Below are 19,484 nucleotides of genomic sequence, written 5' to 3' on the forward strand. Positions count from 1 at the left end.
TCGCTGTAACATGTGGAGAGTTGAATTCCAGCGTGTCGCCACATCGCATTTCAGGCGATGAACCGGCAGGCCGAAAGACTTCTGGAGCGATGCAAGTCGCTCAGCTGCGGCGCTTGAACGGCGGAAGTGAGCAGACAGTTTTCGTGCCCTGTTCAGAAGGCCATCTAGGCCGGGATAGTGTGTTAAAAATTGCTGGACGACAAGGTTCAACACGTGAGCCATACAAGGTACGTGTGTCACCTTGCCCAGGCGAAGGGCCGCACCCAGGTTTGCAGCATTGTCGCACACGGCCTTACCAGGCTGCAGGTTGAGTGGAGACAACCATTTATTAAACTCGGACCGCAGAGCTGACCACAACTCCTCAGCTGTGTGACTCTTATTCCCAAGACATGTCAAGCTAAAGACCGCCTGATGCCGTTGCGCTCTGCTACCACCATAGTAATGAGGCGTGCGTGATTCCTTCTGCGCAGTGAGAACGCTGGTGGCCTGACCAGGCAGGCTTGGGGCGGAGGTGGAGGACCCAGATGAGGTGGAGGATGCAGAAGCAGTGGCGGAACTTGGACAGACAGAGGATTGACACACAAGTCGTGGGGACGGCAAGACTTGTGCAGCAGACCCTTCACCATCTATCACCATAGTTACCAAGTGCCCAGTCAGCGACATGTAACGTCCCTGTCCATGCTTACTGGTCCAAGTATCGGTGGTGAAATGCACCCGTTCACACACAGAGTTTCTCAAGGAAGCGGTGATGTTGTGTGCGACATGCTGGTGTAGCGCGGGCACACCATTCTTAGAGAAGTAGTGGCGACTAGGCATCTGGTATTGGGGCACAGCGACAGACATAAGGTCTCTAAAATCCTGTGTGTCCACTAGGCGGAAAGGCAGCATTTCGGTAGCCAACAGCTTACAGAGGGATAGAGTCAACCTCTTAGCTTTGTCATGGCTCGGAGGAAGTGGCCTTTTATTTGACCACATCTGAGGGACAGAGATCTGGCTGCTGTGTGTAGACGGTGTTGAGTAGGGTGTCCCTGGAAAAATGCAGGTTTGTGAGGAAAGTGCAGGCGGAGACATGATGTTGCCTTCATCCAACGTTGGTGCTATCGATGTCTGAGAGAGCTGTACACACTCACTTGTTTCCCCTTCCAAAACAACTGACGACCTACCAAGCAAACTGCCTGTTGCGGTAACAGTGGTGGAAGTTGTGGGTGGAAAAACAGGTGTGACAGCTGTCTCAACAGTCCTAGAAGATGACGAGCGCGCGGATGCACTGGAAGGGGCAGGCGGTGGATGGTTTGCTCCGCTAGGCTGCATTGCAGCACGGTGAGCTTCCCACCGGGCCATATGATATTTATTCATGTGACGATTCATGGAAGAAGTTGTCAAACTGCTGAGGTTTTGACCTCTACTAAGGCGACCATGACAAATTTTACATATCACATAATTTGGGCGATCTTTTTCTATGTCAAAAAAGGACCAGGCTAGGCAAGGCTTAGAGGCCATGCGACCTGTTGATCCACCCCGAATAATGCTCAGAGGCAGAGTGGTGGCTGAGGATGCAGTTGTAGACATGCTACCAGTGCTCCGACTCTGTCCAGGAAGGCGCAAGGTAACTTCGTCGTCGGTTGCATCCTCCTCCACCGCCTCTGTTGACCTCCTCGAGTGCCTGACTGGGGGTTGACAGTAGGTGGGATCTAGAACTTCATCATCAATTGTTGTGTTTGCACTCCCCTCCCCCTCTGACCGAGCCTCTTCTTGCCCTGACCGAATATTTAAGTTGTCATCCCAATCGGGTATCTGCGTCTCATCTTCATCAGAATGTTCCTCATTGTCTATAACCACAGGTGTTACAGTTTGTGACAAAGGGTCAACATTATGCTCAGAAACTTATTCCTCACGGCCTGAATCCGAGTCACAAAGGTTCTGGGCATCACTGCAGACCATTTCCTGTTCTGTACTCACTGTAGCTTGGGAGCAGACCTCTGATTCCCAGGCTATAGTGTGACTGAACAGCTCTGCAGACTCAGCCATCTCAGTTCCACCATACTGTGCAGGGCTGATGGAGACTTCAGAGCTGGGAGAAATCAAGTGTGATTGGGATGACAACTCAGAGGACTGGTGTTTTTTGGATGCGGTACTTGCAGTGGCTGAGAGGGCACTTGTTGGACCACTTGAGATCCATTCAAGCATTTTCCTTTTTTGCCCATCATCTACCTTTCTTCCTGTTGTTCGTGTACGTAAAAAAGGGAGCACATCGGATTGTCCATGGTAAGTAGTAGACATCTTACTTTTGCTGGTAGAGGGTCTATCTTCAGCAGATGATAATGGAGCTTTGCCACCTTCCCCACGGACAAAACCTTTTTTGCCTTTTACACTACGCCTCTTCCCCTTTCCACCAGCATCTGTCATTTTGCCACTCATGTTGATTGCGACAAGATTGTGGACTGAAAATGTGGTAGTAAAAATTGAGAGGTGGTGTAGATTGCAGTGGTGGTCTAGCTTTATTAACAGCAGAATAATAAAGAATAAATATCCCTGACAATGCAACTACGGCCCTTAAACTGGCAGCAAAAATTGCTAGTCTAATGGCTTAGTTATAATGAGTTGGAGTGTGCAACGCAGGCAGATGCGCTCTGCAAATGTCTTTGCACTAGTGGGACTATAGCAAAGTCCAATAGCCACGTATAGGATGCCACTAGGTACACTGAGTGTTTGCTAGTGTAATGGCTTAGTTATAATGAGTTAGAGTGTGCAATGCAGGCAGACGCGCTCTGCAAATGTCTTTGCACTAGTGGGACTATAGCAAAGTCCAATAGCCACAGATAGGATGCCACTAGGTACACTGAGTGTTTGCTAGTGTAATGGCTTAGTTAAAATGAGTTGGAGTGTGCAACGCAGGGAGACGTGCTCTGCAAATGTCTTTGCACTAGTGGGACTATAGCAAAGTCCAATAGCCACAGATAGGATGCCACTAGGTACACTGAGTGTTTGCTAGTGTAATGGCTTAGTTATAATGAGTTGGAGTGTGCAATGCAGGCAGACGCGCTCTGCAAATGTCTTTGCACTAGTGGGACTATAGCAAAGTCCAATAGCCACGTATAGGATGCCACTAGGTACACTGAGTGTTTGCTAGTGTAATGGCTTAGTTATAATGAGTTGGAGTGTGCAATGCAGGCAGACGCGCTCTGCAAATGTCTTTGCACTAGTGGGACTATAGCAAAGTCCAATAGCCACGTATAGGATGCCACTAGGTACACTGAGTGTTTGCTAGTGTAATGGCTTAGTTATAATGAGTTGGAGTGTGCAATGCAGGCAGACGCGCTCTGCAAATGTCTTTGCACTAGTGGGACTATAGCAAAGTCCAATAGCCACGTATAGGATGCCACTAGGTACACTGAGTGTTTGCTAGTGTAATGGCTTAGTTATAATGAGTTGGAGTGTGCAATGCAGGCAGACGCGCTCTGCAAATGTCTTTGCACTAGTGGGACTATAGCAAAGTCCAATAGCCACGTATAGGATGCCACTAGGTACACTGAGTGTTTGCTAGTGTAATGGCTTAGTTATAATGAGTTGGAGTGTGCAATGCAGGCAGACGCGCTCTGCAAATGTCTTTGCACTAGTGGGACTATAGCAAAGTCCAATAGCCACGTATAGGATGCCACTAGGTACACTGAGTGTTTGCTAGTGTAATGGCTTAGTTATAATGAGTTGGAGTGTGCAATGCAGGCAGACATGCTTTGCAAATGTCTTTGCACTAGTGGGACTATAGCAAAGTCCAATAGCCACGTATAGGATGCCACTAGGTACACTGAGTGTTTGCTAGTGTAATGGCTTAGTTATAATGAGTTGGAGTGTGCAATGCAGGCAGACGCGCTCTGCAAATGTCTTTGCACTAGTGGGACTATAGCAAAGTCCAATAGCCACGTATAGGATGCCACTAGGTACACTGAGTGTTTGCTAGTGTAATGGCTTAGTTATAATGAGTTGGAGTGTGCAATGCAGGCAGACGCGCTCTGCAAATGTCTTTGCACTAGTGGGACTATAGCAAAGTCCAATAGCCACATATAGGATGCCACTAGGTACACTGAGTGTTTGCTAGTGTAATGGCTTAGTTATAATGAGTTGGAGTGTGCAATGCAGGCAGACGCGCTCTGCAAATGTCTTTGCACTAGTGGGACTATAGCAAAGTCCAATAGCCACGTATAGGATGCCACTAGGTACACTGAGTGTTTGCTAGTGTAATGGCTTAGTTATAATGAGTTGGAGTGTGCAACGCAGGCAGATGCGCTCTGCAAATGTCTTTGCACTAGTGGGACTATAGCAAAGTCCAATAGCCACGTATAGGATGCCACTAGGTACACTGAGTGTTTGCTAGTGTAATGGCTTAGTTATAATGAGTTGGAGTGTGCAATGCAGGCAGACGCGCTCTGCAAATGTCTTTGCACTAGTGGGACTATAGCAAAGTCCAATAGCCACGTATAGGATGCCACTAGGTACACTGAGTGTTTGCTAGTGTAATGGCTTAGTTATAATGAGTTGGAGTGTGCAATGCAGGCAGACGCGCTCTGCAAATGTCTTTGCACTAGTGGGACTATAGCAAAGTCCAATAGCCACGTATAGGATGCCACTAGGTACACTGAGTGTTTGCTAGTGTAATGGCTTAGTTATAATGAGTTGGAGTGTGCAATGCAGGCAGACGCGCTCTGCAAATGTCTTTGCACTAGTGGGACTATAGCAAAGTCCAATAGCCACGTATAGGATGCCACTAGGTACACTGAGTGTTTGCTAGTGTAATGGCTTAGTTATAATGAGTTGGAGTGTGCAATGCAGGCAGACGCGCTCTGCAAATGTCTTTGCACTAGTGGGACTATAGCAAAGTCCAATAGCCACGTATAGGATTCCACTAGGTACACTGAGTGTTTGCTAGTGTAATGGCTTAGTTATAATGAGTTGGAGTGTGCAACGCAGGCAGACACGCTCTGCAAATGTCTTTGCACTAGTGGGACTATAGCAAAGTCCAATAGCCACGTATAGGATGCCACTAGGTACACTGAGTGTTTGCTAGTGTAATGGCTTAGTTATAATGAGTTGGAGTGTGCAATGCAGGCAGACGCGCTTTGCAAATGTCTTTGCACTAGTGGGACTATAGCAAAGTCCAATAGCCACGTATAGGATGCCACTAGGTACACTGAGTGTTTGCTAGTGTAATGGCTTAGTTATAATAAGTTGGAGTGTGCAACGCAGGCAGACGCGCTCTGCAAATGTCTTTGCACTAGTGGGACTATAGCAAAGTCCAATAGCCACGTATAGGATGCCACTAGGTACACTGAGTGTTTGCTAGTGTAATGGCTTAGTTATAATGAGTTGGAGTGTGCAATGCAGGCAGACGCGCTCTGCAAATGTCTTTGCACTAGTGGGACTATAGCAAAGTCCAATAGCCACGTATAGGATGCCACTAGGTACACTGAGTGTTTGCTAGTGTAATGGCTTAGTTATAATGAGTTGGAGTGTGCAATGCAGGCAGACGCGCTCTGCAAATGTCTTTGCACTAGTGGGACTATAGCAAAGTCCAATAGCCACGTATAGGATGCCACTAGGTACACTGAGTGTTTGCTAGTGTAATGGCTTAGTTATAATGAGTTGGAGTGTGCAATGCAGGCAGACGCGCTCTGCAAATGTCTTTGCACTAGTGGGACTATAGCAAAGTCCAATAGCCACGTATAGGATGCCACTAGGTACACTGAGTGTTTGCTAGTGTAATGGCTTAGTTATAATGAGTTGGAGTGTGCAATGCAGGCAGACGCGCTCTGCAAATGTCTTTGCACTAGTGGGACTATAGCAAAGTCCAATAGCCACGTTTAGGATGCCACTAGGTACACTGAGTGTTTGCTAGTGTAATGGCTTAGTTATAATGAGTTGGAGTGTGCAGAGGACAAGAGGGTACAGTGGCAGGATTGTGGTGCTCTGGGTAGAGGAATGGAAGCCTGCCTTTCTATTCCCTCTTAATGGTGAAATGCAGGGAGGAAATCCCTGACCTTGGCTACACAGACGCTGTGGCTGTTTTCAGTACCTGTCACCTATAGCTCTCTGACCCTGCCGGTTTGAGCCCTTAAAAGGACTGCTATAAAGTGCTCTCCCTAAGCTGTCTAACGCTGTGTATGCAGCGCATACAGCTGTATCGGCGATAGGACTCAGGAGGAGGACGGAGCTGCGACAGTGATGTCTGACACCAAAGACGCAGAAGGCAGATAATGGCGTCCTGGAAGAAAATGTCCGTTTTTATAATGCAGGGACATGTGACATGGACATCCTATCACACATGCCGTTGCTTCTCTGGCTCAAAGTCCACTTAGCTGTGTGTGTGTCTGGGATTGGCTGACATGCTGGCCCGCCCCACAAGACGCGCGCGCTTAGGGAAGGAAGACAAGAAAAAAAAAAAAAAAAAATGGCGATCGCCATTATAGAAACAGCAGTGATCTGAAGGCGCTGTTCACGCACACTATACACTGAAATGTCATAATAGTGTGATTCACAGAGTGACTTACACTATTACAGCAGAAACCAAGCTAGGATTTAGCTGGTTTTTTGATGCTAGAACCGTTCTCGAACGTTTCTAGAACTATCGAGCTTTTGCAAAAAGCTCGAGTTCTAGTTCGATCTAGAACAGGCCCCAAAATCACTCGAGCCTAGAACTGGAGAACCACGAACCACGAACCGCGCTCAACTCTAGTTCCTATTAGTTAGCTCAAAACTATTTAGTGATGTCTGTAAATGGATCTAAGGATCTGAGTTATAGATTGGGTTCAGATCCTCTTTTAGACTTGAAACAGAAAACTCTTTCTCAAGATAATTACACAATAAACGTTTATATGACCATTGACTATAACTTGGGCTGAAAAATGTACTATTTCCATTTATTAAACATGTTTTATGTTGCAAAAGAAAATCTCATTGTTTTGACTACCCTTCTTTTTTCATGATATGAGCTTGAAATATGAAAGTTGTGTAGATGCCTCAATCAATCCTTTAAGACATCTGGATTTTTCTTACTGCAATTTGACTTAATTTGCAGTCTATAATTTAAAAAAGACATTAGCATACTCTAAGGGCATGTGCACATAGATGTAATATGGATCAGTATGTTGTATAGTTCTGAAATACAGTGCTCATATTAGTAAGGTCTTCATTACCATATGCCTGTAAGCCTTTCATTTTACAAGGAAGAAAACAGATTATTCTCTGTGGCATCCCTCACCACATGCTCTATTACGCAGGAGGAATCCCTCCTGGAAGTATTGCTTCTAAAGGACAATAAAGTTCCATAGAGAGAACCATATGCCGGCATATCAAGTGGTTGCATGCCAAATTCTTATTATTTTTCTCTGATTTTTCTAAAAGTTTGATGCAAATAAGTCACAATTCTTTCATCCACTGAACTTGTGAGTTTGTAGATAATTTCTGCTTGAATTTCTTTACAGGATGTCAGAATAGATCAAGAGCTTCTGTTTTGATGTGAACTGCTTCTCTCCCTCATAGAGCCTTTGCTTGGGGATACTCCAAAGGTTCTCAATAGGGTTGAGGAAAGGGAGGTTGGTGGCCACACCATGAATTTTTCTTCTTTTATGCCCATAGCAACTAATGACTCGGAGGTTTTCTTCACAGCAGGAGAGGGTGCATTGTCATGCTTGAAGACAATTTTGCTATGGATGGCATGGTTCTTCTTTTTATATCATGGAACAAAAAAGGTCAGTAAGGAACTCTATATACTTTGCCAAAATTATTTTAACACCGTCAGGGACCCCTAAATTGGCCGATCAGCTCTCTCGCCATGAATCCAGCCCAAAACATGACTGACACCTCCTTGCTGATGTTCCTTCCTTGTTGGGACTTGGTGACCATTCACCAACCATCCATTACTCCATCCATCTAGACCATCCAGGTTTTGCACAGCACTCATTAGTAAAGAAGACGGTTTAAAAATTAGTCTACATGTATGTCTGTGCCCACTGCAACAATTTCTGCTTGTAAGCACTGGTTTGTGGTGGCAGAACACTAGATTTATGATACCTCCGGAGTAACCAGCAGTTTCAAATACCTGTCTGCTGCTTTGAAATTTTATTTTAGCAGCTGCTCTCTTAGGCCCCCTTCACATGTCAGTGATTCTGGTACGTATGTTACTGTTTTTATGCATACCAGAATCACGGACATACTCAGACACATTAAAATCAATGAGTCTGCGCACACATCAGTGATTTTTCACGGAGACATCTCCATTTTTCTCCGGCACACTGATGCCACATGGATCACACAGTGGTGTGATCCGTGCAACAGGTACCAGAGAAAACACGTATCTTTGAAATAAAATTATTTTTATACTCATCTGTCTCCAGCGATGCTGTCTCCAGCCGCTGCTGTCTCCTGCTTCCAGGCCGGTTAATTATGCTCTTCAATATTCACTGCAACATGATCCGGACGTAACAGCAGCAGCCAGAGGCAGAATCGCAGGAGACATCAGCACCACGGGCAGCAGTGGCGTGGACAGGTGAGTATAGAAGTCCTTGATCTCCATGTGTTATTACAAATCATGGATCATGGATAGCATGTGTGTGTTTTTCTCTGATGTGTGAAGGCGGCCTTCATTCGATAAATATGAGTTACAAACACTTTCCTCATTATGCCTTTATCTACACACTCCTATCTGTGTTGTATGAGCCAAAAATGTCTTAACCGTGCGATGATCACAATTTAGTTTTCATGAAGTATCTAATGTTTTCATACAGTGTCCAAGACATTACATTATTTGACTCTTTTCAGCTGCAAAGAAATATTTTTTCTTTCCCATATTGTTTGGAACGTGTCCTGCGTAATAATATAGCATGTCCTGGAGTAGTTTTCCTTTAATTGGGCTAAACCAGCAAATTAATTATCACACCTATATGGGATTAATTTCAATGATCCAAAGAGCCTAGAGACACCATGAGTTTATTTGAAAAGCTAAAAATTAAATCTTTATGACACTTAAATCCAATTTGTATAATAATTTGGATTATAGTTACAGGGGTTTGTCGTAACTATTAGTTTTGAACGTGATCGTATTTGAAGATCTTAAACTCAATGATACCAACATTCTTGGGCATAGCGGATTAATGGAAATTCTTCTGGTCTAAAATCGAGTCTACATATATTGGTTCTGCATTTAGTTTGAATTTTAACATTTCAGATACATTTTACCAGACTCTTATCCAACTAATATATTTCTAATGAAAACCTTCAGACACTTCTTTATTCTTCAGACGGTTAACAAAACTCTTCAGAAACTCATAGACAAGTACCATAAGAAGTAAGGTAGAAGTGAGTGTTGTTATAAGCTGCTTATAGCAAAATAGTCTTATCAAAGACCACACAACGAGCCTGTGTGTAAGCCCTACCTCAAGTGTTACTATAGCTTTGTCTCATTTATATTATACTTTACATTTAGCAGACTATCTTAATCCCTGCTAGGGAGCAAATGGCTGTTATTCACTTTCATTAATACCACTCCAAATGTTTCAAGAAAATATTGTAAAATTCTTAACTGCTGTATATAGTAAGAAATAAATCTTTTATATAGAATGCATATTTTATTTTTTTCTCCTCTTTTTTTTCTATAAAGTAAGTGGTTAGTAGAGATGAGCCACCCCCCTAGTGTTCGAGTTTGGTTCAGTTCGTCGAATGGCAGGTGAGTTTGTCGAACGTTCTACGAACGTTCGTCGAACACCGTCGAACACCATTGAAAACAATGGCAGGCAAACACAAACACATACAAACACATAGAAAACACCTTCTAAGGTGTCCAAAAAGTGACAAACAACTCAGAAGACACCACAACCACATGGAAAAGTGACGTACATATACTCATGCGGAAAGAAAAGAGCTGGACGAGTAAAAGGAGGAGGAGACACAGATATAGGAGTATCTCCAAGTGAACATCAATGCCATGACTGTGCAACTGGAGACAGGTGGTGTATCTTACTTTACAAGTGTGCTACACCGCTGACTATCAGACACTGATACTATGCCCAAGGGATTGCCTGGACTAGCTGCAGTTAAAAATTGGCTACTACAGATAGAGAGGTGGAGTAGCTTTCTTGACAGCAGTGCTACGCCACTGACTATCACACACTGATACTATGCCCAAGGGATTGCCTGGACTAGTTCCAGTTAAAAATTGTCTAGCTGAAATATAGAAGTGGGCTATGTTTGTGGAAAGCAGTGGTACGTCACTGATAGAGTTGAGCGCGGTTCGCGGTTCGAGATTCTCCAGTTCGCGGCTCGAGTGATTTTGGGGCTGTTCTAGATAGAACTAGAACTCGAGCTTTTTGCTAAAGCTCGATAGTTCTAGATACATTCGAGAACGGTTCTAGCAGCAAAAAGACAAGCTAATTCCTAGCTGGCTTTCCGCTGTAATAGTGTAAGTCACTCTGTGACTCACACTATTATGAAATTTCAGTGTATAGTGTGAGGGAACAGCGCATTCAGATCACTGCTGTATGGATAATGGTGATCGCCATTTTTTTTTTTCCCTTGTCTTCCTTCCCTAAGCGTGCGCGTGTAGTGGGGCGGGCAAGCATGTCAGCCAATCCCAGACACACACACAGCTAAGTGGACTTTTAGCCAGAGAAGCAACGGCATGTGTGATAGGATGTCCAAGTCACATGTCCCTGCATTATAAAAACGAGTATCTGCCCGTCCGGACGCCATTATCTCTTATGCATCCTTGGTGGCAGTCACCGCTGGTGCAGCGCCTATCTCCGATACTGCTGTGTACGCTCTATACACAGCGCTGGACAGAATAGGGATAGCACTTTCTATCAGTCCTTTTAAGGGCTAATACCGGCAGGGTCAGAGCCATAGGTGACAGGTCCTGAAAACAGAGTTTAACAGCTACACAAGATGACAGCGTCTGTGTAGCTAAGGTCAGGGATTTCCTCGCTGCATTTCCCCATTAGGAGGGATAGAAAGGCAGGCTTCCTTTCCTCTACCCAGACCCACAACCCTGCCACTGTACCCTCCTGCGCTTTGCACACTCAAACTCATTGTTACTAAGCCATTATACTAGCAAACACTGAGTGAACTTAGTGGCATCCTAAACGTGGCTGTTGGACTTCTGTATTGTCCCACTAGTGCAAAGATATTTGCAGCACGTCTGCTTGCATTGCACACTCAAACTCATTGTTACTAAGACATTATAATACCAAAAATTGAGTAAACTTAGTGGCATACAAGAAGTGGCTGTTGGACTCCATTAGTGCCCCACTGGTGCAAATCTATGTGCAGCACCTCTGCATGACACCCTCCTGCTCTGTTTTTAATAAGCTATAATGATAGCAAAAAATGCTGCCATTTAGTGGCATACAAGAACTTGCTGTTGGACTTCCATTAGTGTCCCACTGGTGCCAAGCTATTTCTAGTGTGGCGCCCCTGACCTGGTCAGGCACCACTGAGTACTGCACCCATGCTGGGGACAGTACAATACAGGTAATCCAGAAGGCTGACCGAGGTGTGACTACACAGGCGCATAGTGATCAGGTCTCACACATGTACCTATGAGAGGACCCCTGGGGATCCCAGGAGGGGGAAAAGCCTTCACCTCCACTGGAATAGTGGAGGGGGCCAAAAGCCTCCATCTCCTCTCAAGGGGTGTGGTAAGAGAGTCTGGTTGCTAGGTGGCGTAGGCAGGCACAAAAGGGAAAAGAGAAGGAGGAGTAAACAGTCTGAAGCAGAGTGTGGAGGAGTGAGGAGCAGGAAAGTGGAGCTCAGACAGGAGCAGCAGTGAAGGTCCCAGATGTGAGCCGGTTCAGAGCAGAGTCCAGGGAGCTCCGAGGAGAGCTGACCCCTTCCCCTGGGCTGCTGTAGTCTGACAGCGTCCGCGCAGTGGCTACCGACGGGGGAGAACGGTCACCTAGGAGTGCTACCCGAAACCCATCTCCAGCTAGAGAGAGAGCACAGAGTGGGAAGTAAGGAGACTGCTAGGGAGAACCAGGCCCAAACGGGCGGCAGATCCCGGAGCGGGGATAGATCCACCTTTCCCTGCTAAACCTGCCGGTGTGGGGCCCTCAAAGCCCACACCACAACACCTTAAAGCCGCAGCCACGTAGCCACAGTTAGGGCCCATAGTTCACAGGAGGCAAGCAGCTGGAGTGAGCTGGTCCAGGCCACAAGCAAACGGCAAACGAAGGGGAGTGAGGCTTCAGCAACTTCCCTGGGTGACCCCCATAGGGACTAAAAGTCGGGGTTACCCCAAACCACCAAGGGCTAAGGAAGGCGAGTTGGTAGTCACCATCAGAAGTCAGCCTGAAGGATACCTGGTTCCAGCCTGGTTCATCCCAGCTACGCCCGGGTTACTCACCCTGCCATCAACTGTGAGTAAAACCCCTGAAAGACATCCTGCTTGTGTGGAGTTATTCTGCGCCTTGTGGTTCTACACACCTACACAGGGCCCTGGGGCTTGCCTCACTCTCAGGAGGCTACTACACCCTACTGCACCCACCATCAGCCCCAGGCATCCCTTAATCTGCAGTGGCGGTCCCCACTGACCGCAATTCTGAGAGTGGCGTCACGACAAATAGAAGATTTCCTACCTGTGACAGGATCCAGCCGAGTGGAGTCCCTGAAGGTAATGCACCGACACTGCACCTGTGGGGCTTCACATCTGGCGTCACGAACAGGATAAGGACTAGACCTGTTCAGACAGGTGACCATGTGCCTGAGCGGTCCGCTTGAAAAATTGGAAGCGCCGCCATATTGCCACCATGAAAAGCGCGCTGAAAAACAACAGCAGCCCGCGCTGGGAGAAGTTACCGCCCACGAAGAGGTGTGGCTACCCAGAGATCCCCTGCAGAGTTCTGACCTCGCTTGTGAAGAGAGCGGAAGCGTCCAGAGACGTCGGGACAGAAAGGGAGCCAGAAGCCTGCTGCTGGGAGAGGAGCTGCTGAAAGAGGCAGAGCGGAAACTGAACAGCTTGCTACTAGAGGCAACGACGAGTCCACTGCTGGGAAATCGTACAGAAGAGGGCGCAGAAGAAATGGCGTCTGACCGCAGAAACCCAGAACCGGGCTCCGCTGCCTGGTGGTATCGGGAGCTGGCCCAGTTCTGCGACCGACTGGAGACCCGGGTCGTGGAGCAGATCAGAGAAGAACGGATGGAACTTCTGGAGATGGCTGCCGCGGTTCAGGCCTATGAAGGGAGAGCCGCGCGCCGAGCGCCAGACCGAGTGGCAACGACTCAGACCCCGATGCTGCCACCGATGGGTGAGTCCAGTATTACCCCTGCCGGTCCGGATGCCCCGACCCCTGCTGCCACGCCCGCGGTCCCTGAAGAGGCGCCCGGCGCGGCGACGCTGAGCCAGGCCGCAGCCACGCCAGGTGCGGCCCGCCAAGCCCAGGCCGCCGCAGCGATGCCCTGCTCGGCCCACCAAGACCCGGTCCCTGCAGCGATGCCCTGCTCGGCCCACCAAGACCCGGTCCCTGCAGCGATGCCCTGCCCGGCCCGCAAAGAACCGGCTGCCACCGCGACCCTCATCCGCGCCGCAGGCGTAACGCTGACCCAGGCCGCCGCCCTGCTAGGCCCGGCCCGCCAAGACCCCACCGCAGCAGCGGCGCTCGTCCGCGCCGCAAGTGAGGTGCTGAACCAGGCCGCAGCCACGCCAGGCGCGGCCCGCCAAGCCCAGACTGCTGCAGCGACGGCCAGCTCAGCCTGCACAGAGCCCACTGCAACAGCGACGCCGACCCAGGCCGCCGCCATGCCAGGTGCGGCCCGCCAAGATAAGATTGCATCATCATTAACCCCGGCCTGCAAGGCCAGAGCAGACACCGCTCCCCAGTCCAAAGAGGTCCCTGCTGGAAAGCCCACGCTGGGGGAGGACCCCGAATACTGGAAGCTGAAGGCTGATCTAGAGGCCCAGTTCCCACAGGAGATGGTGGACCGGTATCTGCTCCCTCCGCACACCCCCAGGAAGATTCCGGCAATATCCATGCCAAAAAGTCCATTGCCCTGGCCGGCTGATGAACACCCATCCCCAGCGCTGCCACAACAGGAGTGCTCAGAAGAACTAAGGGGGAGAGGAGGACAAAAGGCTGAGGAGCTGACCCCGGAGCCACCAGCAGTGGATCCATGCCCAGAGCCAGAGATGTTGCCATATTCTCGCTGGGATGAAGAGGAAGATTTGTCCAGCAACCTCACCTGGGAGCCTGCCAGCAGTGAAGCAGCCACCCAGCAGAATCAAGCCCGCAAGACACGGCGCCGTAGCAGAAACCAGTTGTCACCTGCCCCGCCATCCCCAGAGCAGAGAGAAGTCACGGCCCGAGACCTAGAAGAAAAAAGGTTCCTGAGAAGAGCCAAAGCACAGGTCAGAGGACCCCTTTGTAGAGGAGTAGTAGAAGATTTCAGCCTAAAATCAGGATACGGATTCATCGTTGCACCTGGTATCAAAGAAGGCATTTTTGTCAATAGGAGAGACGTCAGAGCTAATCTGCCCAGAGGACATCCTGGAAGGAACCTGCGTACAGGAGACTCCGTACAATTTACCATGCATCAAGGAGAAAGAGGCTGGTATGCCCTAGATGTAGCACCATGTCCTAAAGAAGAAGAAAGGAAAGATAGAGAAAGAACAGAGAAAGAACCTACTGATGAGACAACCACAGATGAAGAAAAAGGTCAAGGAAGCAACAGGTGCCGCAGCCCTACAGGCCCAAGCCCTGGTGAAGAGGAGGAATCCATGTAAATAACATAGGAAATACAGCAAGTTACCAGTTTTGAAGTTTGCAACGTTTTACAAGTTTAAGTATGTGCCCACATAAACTATTGTGAGAAATAAACCTTAAGGCTATGAACTGGCTATAGCCACAAACTCTCGCAGTGTAAATAGTTACACCAGAGGGCACCACCACCACCAGAGTCAGCCTGTTTAGGGGCTTGGCTCGTCTGCAACCAGGGAGCACGTCCGTATATAGGGCCTTGGCTCACCTGCAACCAGAGAGCATGCCTGTTTATGGGGCCTGGCTCTCCACCACAAAGAGGGTACCTGGTCAGCACCAACTGTGAAGGCCGCCTCTGGATCCTGCCAGAAGTGGCTGAAGGCGCGGCTTCACCAGGCCAGGTATGCCCTGAAGACCACCAGCCCATGAAAGCCGCCTCTACATCCTGCCAGAAGTGGCTGAAGGCGCGGCCAACGTGAGAGGGTTTTGGGTGGGTTAACGGACTTGTGGGTGGAGGGTGGTGATGTATGGTACCTGGTGCTTTTAAAAATGTTTTACTGTTTTATGCATTTTAAAATGTTGTTTTGCAGCCCGAGGACGTGCTGGTGATAACTAAGGGGGAATGTGGCGCCCCTGACCTGGTCAGGCACCACTGAGTACTGCACCCATGCTGGGGACAGTACAATACAGGTAATCCAGAAGGCTGACCGAGGTGTGACTACACAGGTGCATAGTGATCAGGTCTCACACATGTACCTATGAGAGGACCCCTGGGGATCCCAGGAGGGGGAAAAGCCTTCACCTCCACTGGAATAGTGGAGGGGGCCAAAAGCCTCCATCTCCTCTCAAGGGGTGTGGTAAGAGAGTCTGGTTGCTAGGTGGCGTAGGCAGGCACAAAAGGGAAAAGAGAAGGAGGAGTAAACAGTCTGAAGCAGAGTGTGGAGGAGTGAGGAGCAGGAAAGTGGAGCTCAGACAGGAGCAGCAGTGAAGGTCCCAGATGTGAGCCGGTTCAGAGCAGAGTCCAGGGAGCTCCGAGGAGAGCTGACCCCTTCCCCTGGGCTGCTGTAGTCTGACAGCGTCCGCGCAGTGGCTACCGACGGGGGAGAACGGTCACCTAGGAGTGCTACCCGAAACCCATCTCCAGCTAGAGAGAGAGCACAGAGTGAGAAGTAAGGAGACTGCTAGGGAGAACCAGGCCCAAACGGGCGGCAGATCCCGGAGCGGGGATAGATCCACCTTTCCCTGCTAAACCTGCCGGTGTGGGGCCCTCAAAGCCCACACCACAACACCTTAAAGCCGCAGCCACGTAGCCACAGTTAGGGCCCATAGTTCACAGGAGGCAAGCAGCTGGAGTGAGCTGGTCCAGGCCACAAGCAAACGGCAAACGAAGGGGAGTGAGGCTTCAGCAACTTCCCTGGGTGACCCCCATAGGGACTAAAAGTCGGGGTTACCCCAAACCACCAAGGGCTAAGGAAGGCGAGTTGGTAGTCACCATCAGAAGTCAGCCTGAAGGATACCTGGTTCCAGCCTGGTTCATCCCAGCTACGCCCGGGTTACTCACCCTGCCATCAACTGTGAGTAAAACCCCTGAAAGACATCCTGCTTGTGTGGAGTTATTCTGCGCCTTGTGGTTCTACACACCTACACAGGGCCCTGGGGCTTGCCTCACTCTCAGGAGGCTACTACACCCTACTGCACCCACCATCAGCCCCAGGCATCCCTTAATCTGCAGTGGCGGTCCCCACTGACCGCAATTCTGAGAGTGGCGTCACGACAAATAGAAGATTTCCTACCTGTGACAGGATCCAGCCGAGTGCAGTCCCTGAAGGTAATGCACCGACACTGCACCTGTGGGGCTTCACACTAGCACCTGTGCAGGACACCCTCATGCACATTTTGCTACGCTAATTTTATAGCAAACTCAGGGAATTCCTTGCTGCATTTGATCATTCGGAGGGATAGAAAGTGAGGCTTACTTTATCTTTTCCTTCTGTTCATAGACAGCATCTCCAAGTTCACACCCGAAGAGCAATTTCCCCTCCACGTCTAAGTGTGGAGAGGCAGCTAGTGCGCATGCGTGTGCCGATTTACCCACAGCCGCAGCCTAACTACAGTGTTTCGTCTAGTAAGTATGCTCAGCCTGACTGTGCCATTCCTGACGCTAAGTCTTCATTTCGGGATACAGCGCATGCTCCCACACTTCGTGCGAAAAGCCTCTTTGCACAGGTATTTGCATTCCGTGCCGGGTCTAAGTCCTGTGTTGTGCCTAGACACCATGCTAAAGCTGATAGTCTTTTTTCGGAGACTGTATTTCATGCTACTGAGCATGCTCAGGCACTTACTGCATCAGAGACTAGGTCCGGTAATGAACTCTTTGGCACTGCCCCTGATGTGGGGGGCCCATATAGACCACAGGGCATCAGGTGTCCTGACGATGTGGCCAGGCCACTCCCAAATGGCTTGCAGAGGCCCGCCCCTATGACTTGTCACCTCATTATTGATGGTCAGACGATGACTGGTGAGTAGAGTTGAGCGCGGTTCGCGGTTCGAGGTTCTCCAGTTCTAAGCTCGAATGATTTTTGGGGCTGTTCGAGATCGAACTAGAACTCGAGCTTTTTGCAAAAGCTCGATAGTTCTAGATACGTTCGAGAACGGTTCTAGCAGCAAAAAGCAGGGCTTTTTACAGCTGCAATGTGCAGGAGCCATCGCTGGCAGCCTGCCACAAGCTGGTAACCAAGATAAACATCGGGTATCCAAGCAAAGCGCTTTGGTTAGTAACCCGATGTTTATCTTAGTTACGTGCAGGAAGCCCACACTTCCCGCTCAGCTCACTCCACCCCCTCCTGCCCGCGGCATGTATACATACATATACACACACACACATACTCTCACTCACGCACACCCCCCCCCCCTCCCAGCTACAGTGTGCAGGAGCCATCGCTGGCAGCCTGCCACAAGCTGGTAACCAAGATAAACATCGGGTATGCAAGCAAAGCGCTTTGGTTAGTAACCCGATGTTTATCTTAGTTACGTGCAGGAAGCCCACACTTCCCCGCTCAGCTCACTCCGCCCCCTCCTGCCCGCGGCATGTACACATACATATACACACACGCACACACACACACACTCTCACACACACACCCCCCCCCCCGCTCGGCTTACCTGCGGTGATGAAGTCCCGCCATCCCGACCTCAGCGCTGTCACTGTCCTCCATGGCCGCCGCTTGTCACATCACCTATCGCTTCCGACCCGAGACTGACACTGGCGGTGACGTCACGGACCTCTCGCGATACTTGATGTGAAGGCGCCGGTCATTGACCTCAGTGACAGGGGCTGTCGGCAGTGCTGGAGATCAGCGCAGGTAATGTACCTCGCTGACAGCAGCACTTGTCACCCCCCTGCAGTGACCTGGGCTGACCCATTGATGTTAGCTCAGGTCACTGCACTGCTCTCCCAGCCAATGGGGAACATCCTGCTCTTCATTGACTGGGACAGTGTGGATCGTCATGGCAACCCCTTGGATTACACCAGACCTGGATTTGTTTTTCAATCTAATAAATTGGTTAAAGAGGGAATGTTTTGGGGAGTGTTTTTTCAAATAAAAATGTGTTTGTCGTCTATTTTTTTTTATTACTGACTGGGTTGGTGATGTCGGGTATCTGATAGACGCCTGACCTCACCAACCCCAGGGCTTGGTGCCAGGTGACATTACACATCTGGTATTAACCCCATATATTACCCCATTTGCCACCGCACCAGGGCGCGGGATGAGCTGGGGCGAAGCACCAGGATTGGCGCATCTAATGGATGCGCCACTTCTGGGGCGGCTGCGGCCTGCTATTTTTAGGCTGGGGAGATTCCAATAACCATGGACCTCCCTAGTCTGAGAATATCAGGCCCCAGCTGTCTGCTTTACCTTGGCTGGTGATCCAATTTTGGGGGACCCCTACGTGTTTTTTTTTTTTAATTATTTATTTAATTTAAAATAACAGCGTGGGGTGCCCTCAGTTTTGGATTACCAGCCAAGGTGAGGTTGCCAGCTGTGGTCTGCAGGCTGCAGCCGTCTGCTTTACCCTATCTGGCTACAAAACTAGGGGGAACCCTACGTCATTTTTTTTTCATTTTTTTGGCTAAATACAAAGCTAAGCACAACTTAGTGCCACATGAAAGGTACCAAAGGGTGCTCCACTTTTTCTCCATTTTTTTCTCCTCTTAATCTCCACTTTTTCTCCACTTTTTCTCCACTTTTTCTCCACTTTTTCTCCACTTTTTTCTCCACTTTTTCTCCTCTTATGCTCCACTTTTTCTCCACTTTTTCTCCACTTTTTCTCCACTTTTTCTCCACTTTTTCTCCACTTTTTTCTCCACTTTTTCTCCTCTTATGCTCCACTTTTTCTCCACTTTTTCTCCACTTTTTCTCCACTTTTTCTCCACTTTTTCTCCTTCTATGCTCCACTTTTTCTCCACTTTTTCTCCTCTTAATCTCCACTTTTTCTCCTCTTATGCTCCACTTTTTCTCCACTTTTTCTCCACTTTTTCTCCTCTTATGCTCCACTTTTTCTCCACTTTTTCTCCACTTTTTCTCCTCTTATGCTCCACTTTTTCTTCACTTTTTCTCCTCTTATGCTCCACTTTTTCTCCACTTTTTCTCCACTTTTTCTCCTCTTATGCTCCACTTTTTCTCCACTTTTTTCTCCACTTTTTCTCCTCTTATGCTCCACTTTTTCTCCACTTTTTCTCCACTTTTTCTC

The sequence above is a fragment of the Anomaloglossus baeobatrachus genome, chromosome 3, assembly GCF_048569485.1.
Source record: "Anomaloglossus baeobatrachus isolate aAnoBae1 chromosome 3, aAnoBae1.hap1, whole genome shotgun sequence".
In the NCBI taxonomy this organism is placed as follows: Eukaryota; Metazoa; Chordata; class Amphibia; order Anura; family Aromobatidae; genus Anomaloglossus; species Anomaloglossus baeobatrachus.